Below are 20,896 nucleotides of genomic sequence, written 5' to 3'. Positions count from 1 at the left end.
GCATGTTTCGTGGTCCCTACAGGAAGGCCAATGCAGGAAGGAGCCATGTTTCTTGGTCCATATTGGGGAACCAATAGGAAGGATCCATGTTTCCTGGTCCCTATTGGGGGACCAATTGGAAGGAGCCGTTTTTCCTGGTCCCTATTGGAGGACCAGTGGGACATGGAGTCCATGGTCGATGTTGAGTGCGGACCCTTCCTGTTGTAAATGTGGGATCGTTGGCACCTGATCCCAGTAAAAACACTCTGACCCGGAGCGGAGCCATGGAAGGAGAAGCAGAGGGGAAGGGATTCGAAGAAGTTCTGAGCGGACAGTGGGTCAGACCTTGTCCAATCGCTCCAGCTCACACTGATGGGGTGAGGATCTCCTCGCTCTGCTGGGCCTTCATGAAATGTGCTTTCTGTCCAAACCGGTCCCCACTGAGAAGAGGCCCACAGCACAGAGCGGCTCTTAATTGGGAAATAAGCAGCCAGTGTACTGAGAGAGGCCAATGGATGGCCACTGTGGGGAATAGGCCCTGACTCCAGGAGAAGGCATGGTCTGGGGTCAAGGGTTAATTGGTGGGGCAGGGCACAGGGAGGTTTACTCTGCAGTTCAGTGTGCTGCACCTGGGAGTCTATGGGGGAGGGACAGGGAGCGAGAGAGAGGCTGTGAATCAGAGTCAGAGAGGTGTAGAGGGAAGCTGTGAGACAGAGGGCGATGAAGGCTGAGACAGACAGACAGACAGACAGGGAGAGGGACTGCGGGAGGGAGAGAAGAGGAGGAAGTGAAATGTGCTGACGTTGCTTTCTCTGGGTGAAGACATTTACATAATGGGCAGTGAGGCTCTCACAGGCTGCAGGTTTATAAAGCAGAGCCCAGTGAAGGGCAGTTTATCAGTAAGCAGGCACAAGGCCAGGAGCAGAGACCATGATTTCACCCATCCAGCTGATCTGGCCTCTGGCATTCTGCGTCGCAGGTACCAATCTCTCTCCTTCCACGTTTAATATCTCCCTGCTGTCGATTCTTTCCAACTCTACTGACCAGTGATTGAAGGGCAAATGCTGACACTAGAGGAGAGCTCAGTGTCTTGAGCAGTCTCTCATTTTACAGCATCTTTCTATGACAGTGCTTACTTCACTTTTTTTCCCCATTTCAGGTATCAGTGGGGACATCATCATGACCCAGTCTCCCCCGGTGCTGTCAGTGAGTGAGTGACAGACTGCAAAGATCACCTGTACTGCCAGTGCATACATTGGTGCTGCCCTTGCTTGGTACCAGCAGAAAGCCATGCAGAAACCCTCTCTGCTGATCTATGCAGCAACATCTCGTTTCACTGGAACCTCCAATCGCTTCACCGGCAGTTACCAGTCCAACACGTTCACCCTGAGCATCAGCAACGTGCAGAGCGAGGATGTCGCAGTCTATTACTGTCAGCAACATAACAGCTACCCTCTACACTGTGATACACAGCCGTACAAAAACCTCAATATACACAGCCCCACCTCCTGTACTGACTCACCCCACAGTTATATATAATATATAATAATGGACACACAGCCCCACCTCTTGTACGGTTTTACATATGACTGACACACAGCTCGATGGGAGTGACGGCAGGAATATTCAGCTGGAAGCTGCAGTGAATTGGGAAAGGATGGAGTGGGTCAGAGAGGAGTTGGAGCTGTGTCTTCATCACTGAGAATCTCACAGCTCTACTCTGTACATTCAGACAGCACGGAGACACTGGGTGGTCCCTGTGTCCTCAATCCAAATAATTTCACAAACCCCCCACTATTGAGAGGGCCACAACTTATAAAACCCAAAGCATAAACATGAAAGGAAAGTGAACAAGTGAAATGGTCATGCTCTTTCCCTGCCCACCCCACACTCCAGGCCCTGCGGTGCCCAGCCGTCGCAGAGGCTTCAGGCCTACCCTAGGCTCTGTCCCCACGGCCAGTTGGATGTGGACAAAGCATCTGAAGGGAGGGAGACAGGCAGACAGTGCAATCACCCCATGGGCCCTGTCCAACTGGGACCTGTGGATGGCACCTTGGACTGATCCAGGAGCAGGCCCACGGGGAGGCCCTCCGACCTGCCTGATTCCCCTACACCGGGTGACCAGGCCCAGGAGCGTGGGATTGAAGTGGAGCCAGAAATCGAGGAGCAGCCCCTTCAAATAGTGGAAGAGGGGCTGCATCCTCTCACACTCCACGTACACACGGTTCACGGACTGAGGAAACAGGTTTCTAAAGCCCCTGAAACTCGTTATTTTATAATGATCCCGAGGAAGGCCTGTGTCAGCAACACAAACATCTCGCTTGTAGACGGAGCTCGTTGTTCAAGGGGCACAAAGAGGTGAGCCCTGTGTGACGGGGAATTTCATTCTCCAGCAATTCCGTGTCCCCAGGGTTACCATTTGATGGGGCGGGAAGGGCAGCTGGGAGATTTGTCCCAAACACGTCAGATCCCCAACTCTCCCAGGCACTGCCACAGGCAACTCGTCACAGAGAGAGAGGGAGGGAGTGAGTGAGGGACAGGGAAAGAGAGTGACTGAGGGACGGAGTGAGGGGGAGTGAGGGATGGAGTGAGGGGGAGTGAGTGAGGGAGGGAGGTGGAGGGGGAGGGAGTGAGAGAGGGAGAGGGGGAAAGATTGTGAGAGGCAATCAGAGAGAGAAACAGAATGAGAGAGAGAGAGTGAGAAAGAGAGAGAAAAAGTGAGGGAGAGTGAAACGCTGAGAAAGACACAGGCACACACACACAGACAGAGAGAGGGGGAGAGAGACTGAGTGAGCCAGGGACGGAGGATATTGTACAGCCGCTGCACTGGAAGCTGTCACTGTGGCTCACGTTCGGTAAAGGAACCAAGCTCAGACTGAGTAAGTAAACCCCAATGCTCCGTTATTAAATCTTTAAATACTGAATCTTTCTGAGACACAAATGCTGAATATGCGAAGGTGTTAGTTTACAAATGATTACACTCGATCCTCCCGTCTTTCCTCATCTAAATCTATCAGCATAACCCTCTATTCCCTTCTCCCTCATATCCCTGTCTCGCCTCCCCTTAAATACATCGATACTATTCACTTCAATCACTCCCTGTGGTAGCCAGTTCCACATTCTCACCACTCGCTGGGTAAAGAATTTTCTCCTGAATTCCCGATTGGATTTCTTGCTGACTATCTTATATTGATGGCCTCTAGTTCTGTTCTTCCCCACAAGTGGAAACACTCTCTCTGTATCCACTCTATCAAATCCTTTCCTCATGTTAAAGACCTCGATCAGGTCACCCCTCAGCCTCAAGAGAAAAGAGCCCCAGCCTGTTCATCCTTTCCTGATATGTACACCCTCGCATTTCTGGTCCCATCCTTGTAAACCTTCTCTGCAACCTCTCCAGTGCCTGTGTATGGGTTATATAATATGGTGGGGAGCTGCGGTGAATGAAAGTGTTAATTGAAGAGTGCTGTGTATGACAGGGAGCCCGGCTGTATTCCTTTACCCACACTCCCCCTTCACCCAGCAAAGTATAAGTAATGAACTGTTACCCACCGTGTGGAGGAGATCTGGACGTTGGCACACTGCGGTCCCATCCCTGCACCATCCCCGGAAATCGCTCCCGAGCCTCCTGCCTGTCTCAGTGTGACAGACACGATGTGTGAGACACGGGCAGAGTGTGGGTGTGAGTGAGTGAGCTCGCTGGGGGCAGTCTGTGCTCCTGTCACAGTCTCTGATATAACTGAGCTCAGCCTCAGCACACTGACACTCCCGAGATCCCGCCTCCCCCAGCTCCAACTCTGATCTGTCCAGCCCCCGCTCACCTCCTCTCCAACTTCTGATCACAAACAGGGGCAGCAGGGCTCGCAATCCGGCGGCTGCAGTGCTCCAGGGTTGTGGGGAGACTCTCAGTTGCTGTTTCTGTGGCTCGAGTTCAGGCCGATATTTATCACTCAACCTACATCACTTAAACATAGAAACATAGAAAATAGGAGCAGTAGTAGGCCATTCGGCCCTTCGAGTCTGCACCGCCATTCATTATGATCATGGCTGTTCCTCTATCTCAACACCATATTCCCGCTTTTTCCCCATACCCCTTGATGCCTTTTGTTTCTAGAAATCCATCTATCTGCCTCTTAAATATATTCAGTGACTTGGCCTCCACAGCCTTCTGTGGTAGAGAATTCCACAGGTTCACCATCCTCTGAGTGAAAACATTTCTCCTCATCTCATTTGTAAATTTCCGACCTCGTATCCTGAGACTGTGACTCCTTGTTCTAGACTTCCCAGCCCGGGAAAACATCCTCCCCACATCCAGTCTGTCCAAACCAGTCAGAATTTTATATGTTTCAATGAGATCATCTCTCACTCTTCTAAACTCTAGTGTATACAGACCTAATCAACCCAATCTCTCCTCATACGACAGTCCTGCCCATCTCAGGAATCAGTCTGGTGAACCTTCGCTGCACTCCGTCTATGACAACTATATCCTTTCTTAGGTAAGGAGACCAAAACTGCACACAATACTCCAGGTGCGGTCTCACCAAGGCCCTGTAGTAAGACATCCTTGCTCCTGTACTCAAATCCTCTTGCAATGAAGGCCAACATACTATTTGCCTTCTTAACTGCTTGCTGCACCTGTATGTTTGTTTTCAATGACTGGTGTACAAGGACGCCGAGGTCCCTCTGTCCATCGACACTTCCCAAGCTATCACCATTTAAATAATACTTTGTCCTTATGTTTTTCCTACCAAAGTGAGTAACTTCACATTTATCCACAATATGTTACATCTGCCATGTGTTTGCTCACTCACTCAACCTATCTAAATCGCCTTGCAGTGTCTTTGCATCCTCCACACAACTCACAATCCCACCTAATTTTGTGTCGTCAGCAGACTTGGAAATATAACATTTGCTTCCCTCATCCAAATCATTTATATATATTATATATATATATATATTGTAATAGCTGGGGCCCAAGCACTGATCCCTGTGGTACCCCACTCGTCACTGCCCCCCACCCTGAAACACACCCATTTATTCCAACTGTTTCCTGTCAGTTAACCAATTTTCAATCCATGCCAATACATTACCCACAATCCTATGTGCTTTAATTTTGCACACTAACCTCTTATGTGGGATTTTTATCGAAGGCCTTCTGAAAATCCAAATACATTACATCCACTGGTTATCCCTTATCTATTCTGTCAGTTGCATCCTCCATAAACTCCAGTAGATTTGTCAAACGTGAATTTCCTTTCATAAATCCATGTTGACTTTGTTTAATCCCGTTGATATTATCTAAGTGTGCCGTTATCACATCCTTTATAATAGACTCTAGCATCTTCCCTACTACTGATGTCAGGATAACCGGTCTGTAATTCCCCGTTTTCTCTCTCCCTCCTTTTTTTAAATAGAGGTATTACATTTGCCACCCTACAATCTGCAGGAACTGTTCCATAATCTATAGAATTTTGAAAGATGACAACCAATGCATCTACTATTTCCATGGCTACCTCTTTTTTAGTAGTCTGGGATGCAGATCATCAGGCCCTGGGGATTTATCGGCCTTCAGTCCCATTAGTTTCTCCAGCTCTATTTTGTTATGAACAATCGTTTCCTTTAATTCCTCTTGCTCACTAGACCTTAGGTTCCCGAGCATTTCTTGGACGTTATTTGTGTCCTCTTCCATGAAGAGGTCATTCAACTCATTGCTGTGTGTGAGAGCTTGCTGTTCACAAATTGGTTGCCGTGTTTCCCACATTACAACAGTGACTACACTTAAAAATGTACTTCATTGGCTGTGAAGCACTTTGGGACCTCCTCAGGTGTGAAAGGTGCAATATAATTGCAGGTCTTTCTTTAATTTGGCTTTTCTTTTTATTAACTGGGACTCGCACAATTCCCCTGCTGATTAAACCTGGACCCAGCAGAAAATCCCCAGAACACGGACTAATGTTCCATAAGAACATTAGGAGCAGGAGGAGGCCATTCGGCCCCTCGAGCCTGCTCCGCCATTCAATAAGATCATGGCTGATCATTCCCTCAGTACCCCTTTCCTGCTTTCTCTCCATACCCCTTGATCCCCTTAGCCGTAAGGGCCATATCCAACTCTCTCTTGAATATATCTAATGAACTGGCATCAACAAATCTCTGCGGTAGGGAATTCCACAGGTTAACAACTCTCTGAGTGAAGAAGTTTCTCCTCATCGCAGTCCTAAATGGCCTACCCCTTATCCTAAGACTGTGTCCCCTGGTTCTGGACTTCCCCAACATCAGGAACATTCTTCCTGCATCTATACTGTCCAGTCCTGTCAGAATTTTACATGTTTTTGTGAGATTCCCTCTCATCCTTCTCAACTCCAGTGAATAAAAGCCCAGTTGATCCAGTCTCTCCTCATATGACAGCCCAGCCATCCCTGGAATCAGTCTGGTGAACCTTCGCTGCACTCTGTCAATAGCAAAAACATCCTTCCTCAGTTTAGGAGACCAAGACTGATCACAATATTCCAGATGAGGTCTCACTAAGACCCTGTAGAGCTGCATTAAGACCTCTCTGCTTCTATATTCAAATCCCCTAGCTATGAAGGCCAACATACCACTTGCCTTCTTTACCGCCTGCTGTACCCGCATGCCCACTTTCAGTGACTGATGAACCATGACACCCAGGTCTCATTGCAACTCACCTTTTCCTAGTTTGCTGCCATTCAGATAATATTCTGACTTCATGTTTTTGCCTCCAAATTGGATAACCTCACATTTATACACATTATACTGCATCTGCCATGTATTTGCCCACTCACCTAACCTGTCCAAGTCACCCTGCTGCCTTTTAGCGTCCTCCTCACAGCTCACACCGCCACCCAGTTTAGTGTCATCCATAAACTTGGAGATATTACACTCTATTCCTTCATCTAATTCGTTAATGTACATTGTAAAGAGCTGGGGTCCCAGCACTGAGCCCTGCGGCACTCGACTAGTCACTGCCTGCCATTCTGAAAAGGACCCGTTTATCCTGACTCCCTGCTTCCTGTCTGCCAACCAGTTCCCTATCCACATCAGTATATTACCCCCAATACCATGTGCTTTGATTTTGCACACCAATCCCTTGTGTGGGACCTTGTCAAAATACTTTTGAAAGTCCAAATACACCACATCCACTGGTTCTCCCTTGTCCACTCTGCTAGTTACATCCTCGAAAAAGTCCAGAAGATTCGTCAAGCATGATTTCCCTTTCATAAATCCGTGCTGACTTGGTCTGATCCTGTCACTGCTTTCCAAATGCGCTGCTATTTCATCCTTCATGATTGATTCCAACATTTTCCCCACAACTGATGTCAGGCTAACTGGTCTATAATTATCCGTTTTCTCTCTCTCCTTTTTAAAAAAGTGGTGTTACATTAGCTACCCTCCAGTCCATAGGAACTGGTCCATAGGAACTGATCCAGAGTTGGTAGACTGTTGGAAAATGATCACCAATGCATCCACTATTTCTAGGGCCACTTCCTTGAGTACTCTGGGATGCAGACTATCAGGCCCCGGGGATTTATCGGCCTTCAATCCCATCAATTTCCCGAACACAATTACCCACCAGTAAGGATATCTTTCAGTTCCTCCTTCTCACTAGACCCACTGTCTCCTAGTACCTTCGGAAGGTTATTTGTATCTTCCTTCATGAAGACAGTACCACGGAGGGGAGGGTTCTCAGGGGACCAGGGTGGGGGGTGGCGGTCGGTGAGTGGGCTCGGGGACCAGGGGACCAGCCAGTTTCCACTCTGCACACACTCTGTTCCCTCTGTGTCTCAGTCCAGTGTTGCAGTGAGGAGTTCAGGATCTGAGGCTCAGGCTGGTTCTCCGGCACCATCAGCGCCCTGTTGGGTAAGGGTATTAAGGGTTAATAACATAAGAAATAGGAGCAGGAGTAGGCCACCTGGGCCCTCGAGCCTGCTCCGCCATTTAATAAGATCATGGCTGATCTGATCTTGGACACAGCTCCACTTCCCTACCCGCTCCCCATAACCCTTTATTCCCTTATCGCTCAAAAATCTGTCTATCTCCACCTTAAATATAATCAATGACCCAGCCTACACAGCTCTCTGGGGCAGAGATTTCCACAGATTTATAAGCCTCTGAGAGAAGAAGTTCTTCCTCAACTCAGTTTTAAATGGATGGCCCATTATTCTGAGACTATGACCCCAAGTACTATTTTCTCCTCTGAATGTAAATATCCTCGCTGCATCCACCTTGTGTCCCCCTCATTATCTTATATGTTTTGATAAAATCACCTCTTGTTCTTCTGAACTCCAATGATTATAGGCCTAACCTACTCAACCTATCCTCATAAGTCAACCCCCTCATCTTCAGAATCAATCTAGTGAACATTCTCTGAACTGCTGCCAATGTAAGTATATCCTTTCTTAAGTATGGTGACCAAAACTGTACACAGTACTCCAGGTGTGGCCTCACCAATACCCTATATAGATGTAGCAGGATTTCTCTGCTTTTATACTCTATCCCCCTTGCAATTCAGGCCAACATTTCATTTGCCTTCCTGATTATTGCTGTAACCGCATACTAACTTTTTGTGTTTCATGCACAAGGTCCCCTTTGCAATTTTTCTCCATTTGAAAATTAATTTGCTTTCCTCTTCATTCTGCCAAAGTGGAAAACCTCACATTTTCCCACATTACACTCCATCTGCCAAATTTGTGCCCATTCACTTAGTCTGTCTATATCCCTTTGCAGACTATTTGTGTCCTCCTCACAATTTGCTTTCCCACCCATCTTTGTCTTATAGGGTGATTATTTTTCAACCTACTCTGATTCTTAGAAATCGACTGAAGACATACAATCGCCCTTCCTAGCTGTATCTATTGTAGGTTTGTGGTCGTTGGTTCTGTGACCGGTTGGTTCTTCTTTTGGCAATTCTCTGCAGTGCTGTTCGCTCCATGTATGTTCCGTACTACAGGTCCTTCCATCCATTCGTCTATTTGTTCTTTTGACCTGTGTCCATCTGTACACATGTCCTTCTATTACTTCTGTGTACTTCTTCTTCCGTCTGTTCCTGTCCTCCTTCTGTATTCTGCAGAGCTGCTTCTAGCTCGCATATTTATATCCAGTTTATGACTGATCTCCCACCACTGCGGTTTCTGATAAAGTGTTTGCATCGATACATTGTTTTGTGGTCCCCTTGGTTGATTGACTGCAATAATGGACTCATCTGCTTTCCCATTTGCACACTGAATCTGCAAGGCTCAAGTTGATTTCTCATCTTAACACCTCATCCCAAAAGATGTGCACCTGGTGTGGTTCCTTTGTTGTCTGGTCTTTTTACAGACTTGGTGTCTCCAGTGAGCTTGTTTTCCCCACCCTGGTCTATCAAGTTCAGGGCCTCATGTAACAACTCCATTCTTGTTATGCATGGAGTCAGTTTTGGTCCCTGACCAAGAATGCCCTTAATTGTCCAGCTTCATTCCAAAAGCTTGTATTAACCTTTAGTTCATGGTCTCCTTCTGTACTTTTCTGAAGATTAGTAACCTTACACTCCCTCCTTTAATGTTTCGCAAATATAAAACTAGAGACATTACTTGTGGAGTTCTTTTTCCATGAACTCTATTTGGGTGTATTGCAGTCTCAGTCAAAAACTTCAGATTACATTCCTGTCTTACATCAAAAAACATTATTTCTTCCTGACAAACCAACACTTTTACAACAAAAATGTTCGGGCTTGATCTGACTTCAGTTTTATATACAAACACTTTGGCTTTGGTTCATCTAAACAACCCTTCAACATTCTCTTCCTTTGTATTCTGTTTTAACTTACAGAATAAGATAAATAGTTACACCACTATAACCAACTATACAATGGCTAGTGCATGAGACACGATTAGAACCCAGGAGAGAATCTGAATATTGAATCCCAAATCCCATTTTGGAGGGGCCATCATTTCCTCAATTTCCTCCCTTACTTTTTAATTTGTTTGGTCGAATGTATAATAGTCTTTGTTGGATAGCTCAATGTCCTTCTTTGTATCATCAGCAAATTTGGCGACATTACACTTGGTCCCTTCATCTAAGTCATTAATGTAGATTGTAAATAATTGAGGCCCCAGCACCGATCCCTGCGGCACCCCATTAGTTACCGTTTGCCAACGGGAAAGTGAACCATTTATCCTGACTCTCTGTTTTTTGTTAGTTAGCCAATTCTCTACCCATGCTAATATATTACCCCCAACCCCGTGAACTTTTATCTTGTGCCTTTTATGTGGCACCTTATCGAATGCCTTCTGGAAATCCAAATACACCACATCCACTGGTTCTCCTTTATCCACCCTGCTTGTTACATCCTCAAAGAATTCCAGCAAATTTGTCAAACATGATTTCCCTTTCATAAAACCATGCTGACTCTGCTTGATTGAACTATGCTTTTCCAAATGTCCTGCTATTGCTTCCTTAATAATGGACTCCAGCATTTTCCCAACGACAGATGTTAGGCTAACTGGTCTATAGTTTCCTGCTTTCTGTCTGTCTCATTTTTTAAATAGGGGCGTTACATTTGCTGTGCGCGCTTTGGAGAGAGCGTTAAAAGGAACGGCGACATCCAGAATACCAGATTTTGCCTCAATTCAACAACAACAACTTGTATTTATATAGCGCCTTTAACGTAGTGAAACGTCCCAAGGCACTTCCCAGGAGTATTATGAGATACAAAATTTGACACCGAGTCACGTAAGAAGAAATTAGTGTAGGTGACCAAAAAGGTATATTTTAAGGATCGTCTTGAAGGTGGAAAGTGAGGTAGAGAGGCGGAGAGGTTTAGGGAGAGAGTTCCAGAGCTTGGGGTCTCGGCAACAGAAGGCACAGCCACCAATGGTTGAGCGATTATAATCAGGGATGCTCAGGAGGGTAGAATTGGAGGAGCGCAGACATCTCGGGGGGAATTGTGGGGCTGGAGGAGATTACAGTGATAGGGAGGGGCGAGGTCTTGGAAGGATTTGAAAACAAGGATGAGAATTTTTTGAAAAGAGGCATTGCTGAACCGGAAGCCGATGTCGGACTCTATCCTCCCCTCCCGCCTCCCCTCACCGAGCCATTCTCACCCCCCCACCTCCAGCTGATTCCCTGCCTTCCTCCCTCACTCCCGCCCTCCTCACACCACATCCCTCACCCTCCCTCCCCCCATCCCAACTCACCGCTCACACCCTCCCGACCTCCCTACCTCACATGCCCCTCCCCCTCCCATCCCCTCTGCCCCTCCCGAACTGGAGTAGACCATTCGGTCCCGAGAGCCTGCTCCGACATTCAATGAGGTCATGGCTGATCATCTACCGCAACTCAACTTTCCTGCACTGTCCCCATATCCCTTGATTCTCTTTGTATCCAAAAATCTATCGATCTCTGTCTTGAATATACTCAAAGACCGAGCCTCCACAGCCCTCTGGGGCAGAGAATTACACAGATTCAACACCCTCTGAGTGAAGAGGTTTCTCCTCATCTCAGACCTAAATAGCCGACCTTTATTCTGAGACTGTGACCCCTGGTTATAGACTCCCCAGCCAGAGGAAACATGCTCCCTGCATCTACACTGTCAAGCCCTGTCAGAAGCTTATATGTTTCAATAAGATCCCCTCTCATTCTTCTAAACTCGAGACAGTATAGGCCTTGGAACTTGCTGAACCAAGGTGGGTAGATGGAGTTCAGATACAGATGAGCCGTGATCTGATTGAATGGGGAACTGGCTCGAGGGGCTGAATGGCCTCCTCCTGTTCATTGTGTCCAACAGCAGCTGTGAACCTCTCTGCAACTTCATCTTGACTTTTATCAGTCGCATGAGAGCCTTGATTCCCTCACCAGGGGGCTGGTGTTTCCAGATCAATGTCCAGCTGATCGATGCCATGAGTCAGACTCAGTGAGCGCTGTCAGCGGGTGGAAAGGCTGCTCTAACTGCAGCCTTGTTCTAATGCATTTGGGGAGGGGCAACAAGGCAAGGGAATACACAATAAATGGGAGGGTACTGAGAGGGGTGGAGGAATGGAGGGACCTTGGAGTGCATGTCCACAGATCCCTGAAGGTAGCAGGCCAGGTCGATAAGGTGGTTAAAAAGGCATTCTCAATACTTGCCTTTATTAGCCGACGCATAGAATACAAGAGCAGGGAGGTTATGCTTCAACTGTATAAAACACTAGTTAGGCCACAGCTAGAGTACTGCGTGCAGTTCTGGTCACCACATTACAGGAAAGATGTGATTACATCAGAGAGGGTACAGAGGAGATTCACGAGGATGTTGCCGGGACTGGAGAATTTTAGCTATGAGGAAAGATTGGATCTGCTGGGGGTGTTTTCTCACCACATTTAAAAAGTACTTGTATGTGCACTTGAAGTGCTATAACCCACAGGGCTATGGACCCAGGGCAGGAAAGTGGGATTAGGCTGGGTAGCTCTTTGTTGGCCGGCGCGGACACGATGGGCCGAAATGGCCTCCTTCCGTGCTGTAATTTTTTGTGATTCTATAATCGTGCTGGTGGTGTTGACCACTTTAAAAGTCACAGCATACATTTTATTGAAACTATTCCCATCCCTGGTTTCTCCGTTGCCAATAATTGGATCAATCGATGCTGTAGCGCCCCCTTGTGGTACATCGATATGGGCTCCACCCAAACCCCTGCTTTCAACCCTTGAACCCACATTGCCTACGCTAGCTGGAGCCCTGCTTCTTAATTACAGCATCTCACAGCACAGAGGGAGGCCATTCAGCCCATCAAACCCATGCTGGCTCTTTGAAAGAGATCTGGACTACTATGGCCTGGACTAATGATCCAGAGACACGAGTTCAAATCCCACCACGGCAGCTGTGGAATTTAATTCAGTGAATTAAATAAATCTGGAATAAAAAGCTAGTGTTAGTAATGGTGACCACGAAACTGCAGGATTGTCATAAAAACCCATCTACCTGGCCTGCTACCTTCAGGGATCTGTGGACCTGTATACCCAGGTCCCTTTGTTCCTCAAAAATCCTCAGTGTCCGACAATTTAACATGTTATCCTTGTTATCCTTATCCAAAAGCATTACCTCAGTCTTCTCTGGATTAAATCCCATTTGCCACTGTTCTGCCCACCTGACAATTTCATTGTTATCTTCTAGCAGTCTCCAGCTTTCTTCTTCATTATCAACAACACAGCCGATTTTAGAATCGTCTGCAAACTTCTTCATCATACCCCCTACATTCAAGTCTAAATCATTGATATATACCACAAAAAGCAAAGGGCCTAGTACTGAGCCCTGCGGAACCCCACTGGAAACAGCCTTCCAGTCACAAAAATACCCATCAACCATTACCCTTTGCTTCCTGCCTCTGAGCCAATTTTGGATCCAACTTACCACTTTGCCCTGGATCCCATGGACGTTTACTTTCGTGACCAGTCTGCCATGTGAGACCTTAACAAATGTCTTGCTAAAATCCATATACAGTACATCAAACACGCTAACCTCATCAACCCTCCTTATTTCTTCCTCGATTAATTCAATTAAGTTAGCCAGACATGATCTTCCCTCAACAAATTCATGCTGATTGTCCTTGATTAACCCGTCTATCTAAATGAAGATTTATTCTGTCTCTCAGGACTTTTTCCAATAATTTTCCCACCACCCGGGTTAGGCTGACTGGCCTGCAATGTACGTAGTTAATGTAACACCACTTTTTAAAAAGGGAGGGAGAGCTGAAAACGGGTAATTATAGACCAGTTAGACTGACATCAGTATTGGGGAAAATGTTGGAATAATTTATTAAGGATGAAATAGCTGCGCATTTGGAAAGCAGTGACAGGATCGGTCCAAGTCAGCATGGATTTATGAAGGGGAAATCATGCTTGACAAATCTTCTGGAATTTTTTTAGGATGTAACTATTAGAGTGGACAAGGGAGAACCAGTGGATGTGGTGTATTTGGACTTTCAAAAGGCTTTTGACAAGGTCCCACACAAGAGATTGTTGTGCAAAATCAAAGCACATGGTATTGGCGGTAATGTACTGACGTGGATCGAGAACTGGTTGGCAGACAGGAAGCATAGAGTTGGGATAACTGGGTCCTTTTCAGAATGGCAGGCAGTGACTAGTGGAGTGCCGCAGGGCTCAGTGCTGGGACCCCAGCTCTTTACAATATACATTAATGATTTAGATGAAGGAATTGAATGTAATATCTCCAAGTTTGTAGATGATACTAAACTGGGTAGCGGTGTGAGCTGTGAGGAGGACACTAAGAGGCAGCAGGGTGACTTGAACAGGTTAGGTGAGTGGGCAAATGCATGGCAGATGCAGCATAATGTGTATAAATGTGAGGTTATCCAATTTGGGGGCAAAAACACGAAGGTAGAATATTATCTCAATGGTGACAGATGAGGAAAAGGGGAGTTGCAACGAGACTTGGCTGTCATGGTTCATCAGTCATTGAAAGTTGGCATGTAGGTACAGCAGGCAGTGAAGAAGGCCATTGGTATGTTGGCCTTCATAGCTAGGGGATTTGAGTATAGGAGCAGGGAGGTCTTACTGCAGTTGCATAGGCCTCACCTGGAATATTGTGTTTAGTTTTGGTCTCCTAATCTGAGGAAGGACGTCCTTGCTATTGAGGGAGTGCAGCGAAGGTTCACCAGACTGATTCTCAGGATGGCTGGACTGACATATGAGGAGAGACTGGATCAACTGGAATTTAGAAGGATGAGAGGAGATCTCATAGAAACATATAAGATTCTGACGGGACTGGACAAGTTAGATGCGGAAAGAATGTTCCCGATGTTGGGAAGTCCAGAAGCAGGGGACATAGTCTGAGGATAAGAGGTAAGCCATTTTGCATGGAGATGAGGAGAAACTTCTTCACTCAGAGTTGTTAACCTGTAGAATTCCCTGCCGCAGAGAGTTGTTGATGTCAGTTCATGGATATATTTAAGAGGGAGTTAGATATGGCCCTTATGGCTAAAGGGATCAAGGGGTATGGAGAGAAAGCAGGAAAGGTGTACTGAGGGAATGATTCGTCATGATCTTATTGAATGGCGGTGCAGGCTCGAAGGGCCGAATGGCCTGTTCCAGCACCTATTTTCTATATTTCTATTTTTCTTTGTAATTAATCGGTCTATCCCTTTCTCCCTTTTTAAAAAAAGGTGCAACATTAGCTGTCCTCCAGTCCTCTGGCACCACACCTGTATCCCAAGAATTGGAAAATGATGGTCAGAGCCTCTGCTATTTCCTTTTTGCTTCTCTTCACAGCCTGGGATAAATTTCATCCAGGCCTGGGGATTTATCCACTTTCAAATCTCCGAAACCCCTTAATACTTCCTCTCTCACTATCTTTATTTCATCTAATATTTCACACTCCTCCTCCCTGATTACAATGTCTGCATCGCCCCTTTCTTTTGTGAAAACAGATGCAAAGTGTTCATTAAGAACCATACCCACATTTTACGTCTCCACACACAGATTATCTTTATGGTCTCTAATAGGCCCTACTCTTTCTGTAATTATCCTCTTGCTCTTTATGTATTTATAAAACATCTTTGGGTTTTCCTTGATTTTACTTGCCAAGGTGTTTTCATGCTCTCTCTTTGCTTTCCTAATTTCCTTTTTAATTGCACCCCTGCACTTTCTATACCCCTCTAAAGTTCCTGCAGTATTGAGCCCTCGGTATCTGTCATAAGCCTCCCTTTTTTACTTTATCCTACACTGTATTTCCCTTGATATCCAGGACATCTAGATTTGTTAGCCCCACCCTTTTTCTTTAAGGGAACAGACTTACTCTGAAACCACAGGATCTCCTCCTTGAATGCCTCCCACTGCTCTGACACTGATTTACCTTCAAGTAGCCGTTTCCAGTCCGCTTTGGCCAAATCTCAGCTCAGCTCAGCAAAATTGGCTTTTCTCCAATTGAGAACATTTATTCCTGGTCTATCTTTGTCCTTTTCCATAACTACCCTAAATCTAACTGAATTATGATCACTGGCACAAAAATGCTCTCCCACTGATACCCTTTTCACCTGCCCCTCTTCATTCGCCAAAACCAAGTCCAGAACCGTCCCCTCCCTTGTTGGGCTTGTTACACACCGGCTAAATAAGTTCTGCTGAAGGCATTTTAAGAATACCACACCCTCTATACCTTTCACACTAATTTTATCCCAGTTAATATTAGGGTAGTTGAAATCCCCAACTATTACTGCCCTATAGTTTTTGCACTTGTCATAAATGTCCCTATATATTTGCTCTTCTCTCTCCCTCTGACTGTTTGGGGGTCTATAGTACACTCCCAGCAGTGTGATTACCCCTTTTTCATTCTTCAATTCGACCTATATGGCCTCATTTGATGATCCTTCCGACATATCATCCCTCCTCACAGCTGTAATTGTTTCTTGCAGTTGTTTCAGAACTGCGACCCCCTACTTTTTTATCCCCCTCTATATCCCGTCTGAAAACCCTGTAACCAGGAATGTTGAGCTGCCATACCTGCCCTTCTGTCAGCCATGTCTCAGTAATAGCTATAATATCGTACTCCCAAATGTCTATCTGTGCTCTCAGCTTATCTGCCTTATTCCCTATCCTCCTTGCATTGAAGTATATACCATTTAGCACCGCCAAACTGCCTTGTTGTCGATTTTCTTGGCTTTGTTTCCTCTGTCTCCCAAATTCACTTTCTACTTTTCTGCTTTCTAATTCCAGCTTTGTTTAAACCCTCCCCAACCACACTAGCAAACCCCGCCGTGAGGATATTGGTCCCAGCTCTGTTGAGGTGCAACCCGTCCGGATTGTACAGTCCCACCTCCCCCAGAAACGGTCCCAGTGCCTCAGGAAACTAAAGCCCTGCCTCCTGCACCATATTTCCAGCCACGCATTCATCTGCTCTATCCTCCTATTTCTGTACTCACTAGCTCGTGACACCGGGAGTAATCCGGAGATTACTAGCTTTGAGGTCTTGCTTTTTAATCTCGCTCCTAACTCCCCAAACTCTGCCTGCCTCATCCCTCTTTCTACCTATGTCATTGGTACCGATATGGACCACAACCTCTGGCTGTTCACCCTCCCCCCTCAGAATGTACTGCAGCCACTCAGTGACATCCTTGACCCTGGCACCAGGCAGGCAACATACCATCCTGGGGTCACGTCTGCGGCCGCAGAAATGCCTGTCTGTTCCCCTAACTATCGAATCCCCTAGCACTATTGCTCTTCCACTCTTCTTCCTCCCCCCTGTGCAGCTGAGCCACCCGTGGTGCCGTGGACTTGGCTCTGGCTGCACTTCCTAGAGGAACCATCGCCCCCACCAGTACTCAGAACACAATACTGGTTGGAGAGCGAGATGGACTCAGGGGACTCCTGCACTACCTGCCTGGACCTCCTCTTCTGTCTGGTGGTCACCCATTCCCTCTCATGCCTGCACACTCTTAAGCTGCGTGGTGACCACCTCTAGAAACGTGCTATCCACGAAGTTCTCAGCCTCGCGGATGCACCGCAGTGACTCCAGCCGCCGCTCAATCTCCGACACACGGAGCTCGAGTTGCTGTCGCTGGTGACACTTCCTGCACATGTGGTCGTCCAGGCCACGAGAAGTGTCCAGGACTTCCCACATGGCACAGGATGTGCACTCCACGGGACAGAACTGCCCTGCCATGCCTCTATTTAATAGACTGAGAACTAACTGAGCAGAAATAAAATGAAAACTATAAAAAAGCAGAAAATGGCCTGGCCTACATCAATCAGGCCATAATTTTTTCACCCCATCTTTCCTCATCTTTCCTCATAGCTAAAATTTTCCAGTCCAGGCAACTTCTTTCTGTGTGCAATTGGTTGTAAAGCACCTTGGGATGTCCTAAGGTTGTGAAAAGCGCTATATAAATTCAAGGCTTTCTTCCATTGAAGTGGGAGGGCCCTCATCCTGACCCTCTCCCATTGTCCGCGCACTCTGACCTTCCAGGAGGTCACGGGATCATTGGGAGCAGTGACCTTGCCTGACCCCGGTACACTGAGGCTGATTGTAGCCTCACCTTTGAACTCTGGGCAGCAAGCTTTTAAATGTAATCGCGAAGCTTCTACACCGACACCCAACATGAAGCCTTGCTGAAGTGTGTTTATACTAGTGAGCCGCAATGTTCCCGGATAAAGTTCTCCCGATCTGTGTGTGATCTGAGCTTTCTCACTGCTGAGCCTGTTTCCCCTGTATCCACCCATCCACAGTTCGAGCTTCCTGCCAGTGAACAGCGTCTTAATGGGACACTCAGTCTTTACCGACTCTTACTGTTAACCATTTCAGTGCTGAATGTGTGCCAACCCTGCACTGCAGATGTTTATACAACAGTCCAATATGATTTTGAGTATCAGCTGTGGCTCAGTGCGTTGCACTCTCGCCTCTGAGTCAGAAGGTTGTGGGTTCAAATCTCAATTCAGGGACTTTAGCACAAAAATCTAGGGTGACACTGCAGTGAAGTGCTGATGGAGCATTGCACTGTCGGAGGTGCCGTCTTTTGGATGAGTCGTTAAACCGAGGCCCCGTCTGCCCTCTCAGGTGGATATAATAGATCTCATGCCACTATTTCGAAGAAGAGCAGGGGAGTTCTCCCCGGTGTCCTGGTCAATATTTATCCCTCAACCAACATGACAAAAGAACAGATTATCAGGTCGTTATCACATCGCTGTTTGTTGGAGCTAGCTGTGCACAGATTGGATGCCGTGTTTCCCACATTACAACAGTGACCACACTCCAAAAGTACTTCATTGGCTGTAAAGCGCTTTGAGATGTCCACCTTAACATCAAACGCATTTATATTTAGAGTAAATTTATCAAGCGAGGCAAAGAAGATTAAGAATTAGTGTTGCTCACCTCTAATGATTAAACACCAGCCAGGAGTTCATTAACCCAGCTCTCTTATCAGATGTGATTTATCCACATACAGAGACACCCACAGTGACACACACACACACACACACACACACACACACTAATATACACCTATTAAACATCCTTCTCCTCCCTTTCAGGCCGAGGGAAGACACCACCCACGCTGACCCTGCTGCCCCCCTCCCCAGAGGAGGTCACGACCAAGGGCACTGCCACCCTGGTGTGCCTCGCCGATCACTTCTACCCCGATGAGGTGGAGGTGGAGTGGAAGAAGGACGGGGCGACCATTTCGGCCGGGGTCCAGACCTGCGACTACCTGCGAGCTTCGGACAACACCTACAGTGTCAGCAGCCTGCTGACCCTCTCTGGCTCCGACTGGGAGTCCAACGCCAGCTTCTCCTGCAGCCTCACCCACGAGAGCCTCTCCTCTCCCCTCAGCAAGGGAGTCAGGAGAGCAGAATGTGCGTAGTGTGTCAGGGACAGTCCGCGGGGGAGACACAACTTTAAATAGAACAGGGGGTGAGCCGGGAGGGCAAAGGTCACTGTCAGCACTGCATTTCTACTCTCTTCCTTCTCAGTACTGGGTCAGGGAAAGCATCTGAGGGTCAGGGGGCAAGGCACGTTATTGGGGCAGTGTCAGGGAAGCTTTACTCTGTATCTAACCCGTGCTGTACCTGCCCTGGGAGTGTTTGATGGGACAGTGTAGAGGGAGCTTTACTCTGTATCTAACCCATGCTGTACCTGCCCTGGGAGGGTTTGATGGGACAGTGTAGAGGGAGCTTTACTCTGTATCTAACCCGTGCTGTACCTGCCCTGGGAGGGTTTGATGGGACAGTGTTGACTCGTGCTGCCAAGTAAAACCTCTCGAAGATGCTAAAGACTGTCAGCAGAGTAAAACTAATGTTAAACTGCGAAGTGCCGCTTCAGTAAGCAGACCCCCTCCCTGCTCACCCTGCTGTTACAATTCAAGGTTTTGTCCCCGTTTAAAGGGACAGGATTCTCACGGTGTGGAGAAAATCCCCACAACTGTTTTAATAAAGCTGCATTCTCCCTGTGAATGTCTCCAGCTCGCTCTCGCTGGGCTGTTTATTCAAGTCTTGTTTCTGTAAATGTGAATCTGTAAAAGACAATAAACGTGAAGAATATTCAGTCTGTATCTGGCGAGTGCTTTGGAAATGTCCCACCTCCCCCTCAGCTGGATTGGCTGCATTTCAGTAAATGTCTGTCCTGATTGGCTGGGTGGGCTGTCAATCCATCGCACGTCAGCAGGAGATTTGATTCAAAGCCAATTATCAATCATTTTAAAACGATCAATTTTACCTCGAACCCCTGGAGTGCACAGGATTAAACACAGAGACACTAAAAGCTGCTGGGATTAAACCCTCCCAGTCTGAGCATTGGCTCTCACTCTGCACACTGGGGGTGTTGGGGCAGCCCCCGATGGTGGGATCACACTGTGCACTCTGTGCTGACTGCTGGGAGCAATCTGGGGGCAGGAGGCCCCAGTCACAACGTTGCATTCTCTCTCCTTAACGTGTGGCTCGTGGCAGCAGCACAAAACTGTACCGAGTGAGGCCTCAGTTTAGGGAGAGGAGCAGTCAGTGTATCACTGTGTACATGTCGCTGAGTGTTAGTGTGGCTTTTTTTTTAAAATTCTTGTCAGATCAACTCCAGCGCCAAAGATCACTTTGCGCTATTACACTTGATCTTAGCCAAAAGGCCGAGAGGGGAAGCTGCAGCGTTCCTGGAAACACTGCAATACCAGGTCGATGTGTGAAGTTTTTTTTTATATTCATGTCCAATCGTTATCCAATCGTTACAATTCTTTGTCAAACGCCAGAGGTCACCCTGCACCAGTCAAGGATCACTCTGCGCCAATGCTCTTAGCCAAAAGGCCTAGAGCCACTGCACCGTTCCTGGAAGTACTGCAATACCAGGTTCGTGCCATGGAGGTGGATGGGTCAGGTCCCCCACACACCTCCGTGGAGGTGGATGGGTCACCAATCCCACCCACCTCCTGTTTACAAAAATGTAAGCATATACCTTCCTGACCAGGGA

The 20,896-nt window shown here is 47.1% G+C and overlaps 1 pseudogene; it reads left to right on the top strand.

Moving 5' to 3' along the window:
- Positions 1-909: 909 nt before the first annotated feature.
- Positions 910-19,307, top strand: LOC139245183 (Ig kappa chain V region Mem5-like; annotated as a pseudogene).
- The last annotated feature ends 1,589 nt before the right edge of the window (positions 19,308-20,896 follow it).

The sequence above is a fragment of the Pristiophorus japonicus genome, unplaced genomic scaffold, assembly GCF_044704955.1.
Source record: "Pristiophorus japonicus isolate sPriJap1 unplaced genomic scaffold, sPriJap1.hap1 HAP1_SCAFFOLD_214, whole genome shotgun sequence".
NCBI classification, from domain to species: Eukaryota; Metazoa; Chordata; class Chondrichthyes; family Pristiophoridae; genus Pristiophorus; species Pristiophorus japonicus.
The sequence above is the reverse complement of the archived record's forward strand: the minus strand, read 5'-3'. Positions and strand labels throughout refer to the sequence as shown.